Source organism: Numenius arquata, chromosome 1, assembly GCF_964106895.1.
Source record: "Numenius arquata chromosome 1, bNumArq3.hap1.1, whole genome shotgun sequence".
Lineage (NCBI taxonomy): Eukaryota > Metazoa > Chordata > Aves > Charadriiformes > Scolopacidae > Numenius > Numenius arquata.
Window position 1 is genome coordinate 138,586,719 of NC_133576.1, and position 6,288 is coordinate 138,593,006.

Below are 6,288 nucleotides of genomic sequence, written 5' to 3' on the forward strand. Positions count from 1 at the left end.
TTTTGGAAAGTCCCAGCTCTGGTTTATTTATTGTCATGCTGGTGTGGCCAGTTCTTTTTTATGAAAACCTCATGGAAAATGATGAATCAGGTTGTCTTCTGCTGATGAAAATGGTAATAGCTTTGACTCACAGAAGCAGTAGCAATGCTAATGATTGCTAAAATTTTAGATTTAGGCCCCTGGTTCAGCACTCGGGCCCCGTGAAATAAAACTCCATATGCCCACCCGGGCAGCTCCCCACTTCCCAGCTGCCCAAAAAGCATCCCTGTTTTGCCACCAGACCCATCACCCCAATGTCTGCCTGAGGAGCAGGAGACAAAGACCCACAACATTTCAGCAAGGGACTTCCCTGATTCGTCAAAGCACTTAGACCACAACGTGTCACATAGAGATTAAGAGGATTTAAACACGTGCTGAAATATTTTGATGTAGCAGGGCCTGGGTGCTTGCCTATGCATGAAATTGTCTCAGATTAAAGGTTTACTTAAAGGGTGGGTGTCAAGAGGATGGGGCCAGTCTTTTTTCAGTGGTGCCCAGGGATAGGACAAGAGGAAATGGGCATGAACTTGAATATAGAATATAAGAAGTTCCACCGAAACATGAGGAGGAACTTCTTTACTTTGAGGGTGGAAAAGCACTGGAAGAGGCTTCCCAGAGAGGTGGTGGAGTCTCCTTCTCTGGAGACATTCAAACCCCGCCTGGACACGTTCCTGTGCAACCTGCTTTGGGTGGACCTTCTTTGGCAGGGGGTTGGACTAGATGATCTCCAGAGGTCCCTTCCAAACCCATGTGATTATGTGATTCTGTGTTTGGCGTGGTTTTAAAGTTCCTAAAGCTCTTCTTGCTTAACTCCCTGTGAGCATGTGGTTAGTCCAGAGCATATTTATCCTATATCCTTTATGCATAAGTCCTTTCTCATTAGCCTTCTGGTTTCTTACTCTTTATCTCACCATTTGACTGCTGCCTCCTATGTCCTTCTGTCCTGATGAACACCATGGACAAGCAGCTCTCATGAGTAGGTACTTGTGGTTGTACATATTTTTAATGATTCTCCAGCACGTCGTCCTGTTGTAGGAAACCTTAACAAACTGTTTAGGGCTCACAACAACCACACAGACTGGGACCGTCTCCTTCTTTCCACGTTTCTCCTCCACACCCTCATTTTTGGCCATTGAACTCTCATCGCTGATATTTTAGACCACAAAGGTCTGGTGGTAGGACTTGCCTTGCTGTGTTGTGTTTGCACAGCTCCAAGCACAGCAGGTGCCTACTGCAAAATCAGGAGTATTACAACTACTGCTGCTTACTGCTGCTCCTCCTATTGATTAATAACAACTGCATTTTCCCAACAGCCCTTTAAAAATTAAGGTAATTTGGAAAAAAGCTATTCATACAGAAATCAGGGCATTTGCACAGCAAGCTGGACTGCAATAGATATTCCAGGCAATTTCCTCATGTAAATAAGTCCTCCTCGGAGAACCCTGACAAAACCTTCTCCACGTAGGTACACGTTTCTGGGGAGCAGTGGAGACAGGGCCGGGGGGGGGCTGGAGAAATGGGAGTCTCGAGCAGTTTGAGCACTTATGGGCAACTGTCACACAAAGAAAAATGGACATACTGTGCAAAGCTGCTGGCAAAACTGGGTCTTAAACAAGTAATATAGTGGCTTTGGGAATTTGGGATTGTGTATACAGGGCTCTCTGCAGTTCACATAGCAAAGCCCATTAGTGACCTGTGTAGATGAACGCAATCTTTCCGGCACAGGGACACATAACGTAAAAATATTATCCTATATAAATAGCTGTTCCGAAAATAGACCTTTTAGGAAATTTATTCTGAGTCTCTTGGTCGTGACACTAAAACATTTGTTCTTTTCTTTCACCTGAAAGCCACAATCAAACTGAATGAGCAAAATGACACAGGTATTTTTGCAACCAGCATCCGTTTGTCCACAGTCCATAGGTGACACAGGCATCTTAAACTCGGACTCACAAGGATTGAGGTTGAGAAGCCAGTTGTGCTTTTCTTTCTTAAGGGTTTTTTCATTAACCCTTCTTTTTTCTTTTTCTTTTTCCATCCCTTTTTCTTCTTCTTTTTCCATCCCTTTTTCTTTTTCTTTTTCCATCCCTTTTTCTTTTTCTTTTTCCATCCCTTTTTCTTTTTCCATCTCTTTTTCCATCTCTTTTTCTTTTTCTTTTTTCTTTTTCTTTTTCCATCCCTTTTTCCTTTTCCTTTTTTCTTTTTTCTTTTTTCCCTTTCTCTTTCCCTTTGTCTTTTCCTTTCCCTTTTTCTTTTTTCTCTTTATTTTTACTTTTTTTTCTTTCTCTTTCTTTTACCTTTTTTCTCATTTTTCTTTTTCTTCTGTTTTCTATCTTTTTTTTTTTTTTTTCCTAGTTTTCTTTTTTTCTTTTTCGAGCAGGCAATCATCAAGCCTCCATTCCCGATACCGGCGTGCAAGCAAAAATCAGATATCCACATCTGAACTTCCCACTGATTAAAGACAGATCAGAGAGAAACAAAAAAAAAAAAAAAAGAGAGAGAGAGACCGTGGAGGCTGAGGGCTGACAGCAGGACTCGGTGGGGCAGCCCATGAGCTCGCAGCCCGCCTCAGGAGTGCGGGGCAGTGATTTCTTACCCTCGCAGGAGAAAGAAATCCACCTGACAGCCCCGTGCAATGAAAAGTATCTTTGTCCTTTAATTGGGCAGCCGGTGGCGCGGCCCAGCGGGCGCTAATCACCCTCTGGAGAGGCAGCATTTAAAAGTTTCCGGTGAAAACACCAAACTGGCTCTTTTTTTGTTGCTAATCATTAACCGCTCATTAGAATAACGCCCTTCGCAGTTGCGGCACCGAGTCCCAGCCAGGTCCTTGCCATCCCCGGGGGCAACCCCTGCCCGCACCCCCCGCCTCCCCGTGCGCGGAGCCCCGCGGAGCTCCGGCCCTGCCCGCGGGGGGATGCGCGGGGCGCGGAGCGCTCCTCGCGGAGCCCTTTGTTATGCTAATCCGGGCTGACATCACGCCGCATATCAAAGCCGAAGGGGCCGCATATAAGGCGGCTCCGCGGGCCGCCCCGCCAGAGCAGCCCCGGCCCCCGCGCAGCCCCGCCGCGCCCGCGCAGCACGGGCGGAGGTAAGCGCGGACGGGGACCGGGCAGGGGAGTTGCGAGCCGCCGCTGGGAGATGCGGGAGGGGGGGGGCCGTGTCCCGGCGGGATTCCCCCCTCCCCGAAACGGCGAACGGGGCTGGACAAGAGCAGGAGGCTGCGGGAATAGGGAAGACCCGGGGGGATGCAGGGAGAAGGGAGTCCCGGAGGCTTCGATGGAGAGGAGAGTCCCGGGGGAATGCAGGGAGAGGGGAGGCTTAGAGGCTGTGTCGGAGGCTGTAGTCCCGGGGGGATGCAGGGAGAGGGAAGACCCAGGGGAGTGCAGAGAAGGGAGACCTTGGGGGGTTCAGAGAGAGAAAAGGCTTGGAGGGTGCAAGGGAGAGGGGAGAACGGGGGGGGATGTAGGGAGAGGGGAGACCCGGCGTGATGCAGGGAGAGAAGAGCTTTGGAGGCTGAGAGGAGAGAATAGGGGGATGTAGGGAAGGGGGAGACCTGGGAAGGTGCAGGGAGAGAAGAGGCTTGGTGGCTGCAAGGGAGAGGGTAGTCCCGGGGGGATGCAGGGAGAGAGGAGGCTTGGAGACTGCAAGGGAGAGGGTAGTCCCGGGGGGATGCAGGGAGAGAGGAGGCTTGGAGACTGCAAGGGAGAGGGGAAAATAGGGGGATGTAGGGAGAGGGGAGACCCGCCAGGGTGCGGGGAGAGAAGACACTTAGAGGATTCAAGGGAGAGGGGAGAGCCGGGGGTATGCAGGGAGAGGAGATTCAGAGTCTGCAGGAGAGAGGGGAGGGTGCAGGGAGACCTGAGACCCGGTGGGTTGCAGGAGAGAGAGAGGTCGGACTTGGAAGCTGCCAGGGAGAAGGGGACCCAGAGGGTGTAGAGAGACCTGAGACCCTGGGGCTGCAGGGGAGAGGGGAGACCCAAGAGCTGCAAGGCAGCCTGGGCACCCAGGGGCTAAATTGAGAGGGGGGAGCTGGGAGCTAAAAGGGAGAGGGGGGATGGAGAAGGGTACAAGGACACCTAAGATCCGGAGGCTGCAAGGGAGAGGGGAGGCTCAGGGCTGCAAGCATCAAGGGAGTTGTGGGGGGCTGCAATGGAGAGAGGAGACAGGGGGACCGCAGGGTAGGGGGGACACCCAGGGGTTCCAATGGAGAAAGGGGATGCGGGGGGCTGCAAGGGAGAGGAGGGACCTGAGAGGTGCGGGGGAGAGGAGAGGCTGCGTGGAGAAGGGAAACGTGGGGGCTGCAAGGAGCCCCACCACCCCTCATTCCCTGTCCCTGAGCCCCATCCTCCTTGCAGGTCATTTGGGGATGCGCTACCCCTAAAATAGGCAACTGTGCTCCTGGGAAGAGCTGCAGGCTGGCAGCAGGGGCAGGTGGACGTCTCTCCTTCTTGGGTGGGAAAGCTGGAAAAATGTGAGATGGATACTCAGCCTTTTATATATAGTTCCTATTGCCTATTCCCATCCTTGGGATCGGATTCTTGGAGGTGTCGGCTGGGAGTGTTTTCTGTGTGGAGAAGCAGGGCTGGCTGCAAACAGCCTTGGGGTGAAGAGAAAAAGGGAGCTTTGAGTTAAAAACGGCTCCGTCTTTTAGGAGTCCGCAGGCCACTTGCTGCTGGTTTGATCAGTGACCCAGAGCTCTCCAGAGCTGTAAACATCACGTCTGCCCCAACGAGTCTCCCTCCCTCCCTCCCCTTGCAAATTCCTCTTGTAAACGTAACCTGTGCTGGACTGAGTGGAAAAAGGCGTTATTACCTCCCCAGATAACGGGGGGGGGGCGATTGCAGGCCAAGTTTGCAGCTCTTGGGGTGAGGATTGGGGGGGTTAGATCACTTCTATTCCTCCTCACGGTGGTGGTGGTGGTGGTGGGGAAACCCTGAACTGTGACTTCTTGAAGGCAGAGGGCAAAGCAGAGGATGGTGTTGGCTGGTCAGGGTTAGAGAGAGGGTTTTAGACCATCTGAGACATTTTACACCCAACTCCTGTGCTGTTCAGCAATTCATAGGAGGGGAGATAAGGGGTCTGAAATATCTAAATGGACACTAAAAGGCATGGGCAGGATTAAGGGCTGAAGGTTTCCAGTGGAGAGGGAGGGAAAGCAAAGAGCTTCCAAAGATGAAAAGCTACGGCAATACCCTGCAAACAAGAAGCATGCCTGGATGCTCGTGGGAGCACTGCCTTCAAGGGACATATCAAACCCAAATCTGAGCGGGCATTAAAGAAAAAAACAACCCGTGGCGATGAAATCCTGCCTCCCTTGTAGTCAGTCGGAGTTTTGTCTCGGACTTCAAGGGAGCCGGGAACTCGCCCCTAGAGGTTATTAAAATCCTTTGTAATAACAGCACTTCTATAGTAACCCTTTACACCAGGCTGGGACAGCCAAAAAGCAGCCTGTGAATGGAAAAATACACTGGAGACAGTAGAAAAAACACCCAGAAATAATCCTTCCCTTCCCCTGACCCAATTGCTCCCCAAATGGGGGTCTAGAGGCAGAAGGATGGAGCTGGGACAAATCCAGAGCTCGGGGGGCCAGGCGGGATGTGCTTTTCCCAGGGTAAGGGGTTCCCTGAAGCGATGCCGACTGCTCCAGCCATTCCCAGTCCCATCCCAAACCCCTTCGAGGGGGTGGCATGTGGCAGGGGGGGGACGCGCAGTCACGGCTCGGGGATGCCGGGGCTGGGAGACTTCAGAGGTGCGATGTGGCGGGCAGGGTTTTTTCTGTTTATTTTATTATTGGCTTTCTGGTGGGGTGGGAAACCACCGCAAAGACCACAAAGAGCAGCCCCGAGCGGTGTCTGAAGTGAATAACTGAAGGGAAACCCATTTACTGCTATTAATGCTGCTGCTAAAATAAGCAAGCCGTGCCCCGGAGACAGAGAGGACCCCTCTAAGAAATTTAAGTCCTGCACCTGGTTTGTTTATTTGTTTGGACTGAAGGAGGAGGGGGAAAAAAAAACAACAATAAAAACAGGGTGTGTGGGAAATCCTTGAGAGCTTTTTGTCTCCTTCTGGCTGCTCCCCGGAGACAGAAATGTAAATTTTTTTTTTTTATTTTTTTATTTTTTCTGTTTACGGAGTTGCAGCCCTTTCCGTGAGCTCCAGGTGCCCGAGGACTTGGAAGAAGTGAGAGGCAGAGTTAATGAGGTGAGAAGGAAAGCAGAAGGGAAAGAGCAAAACGCATTTGTTGTAACA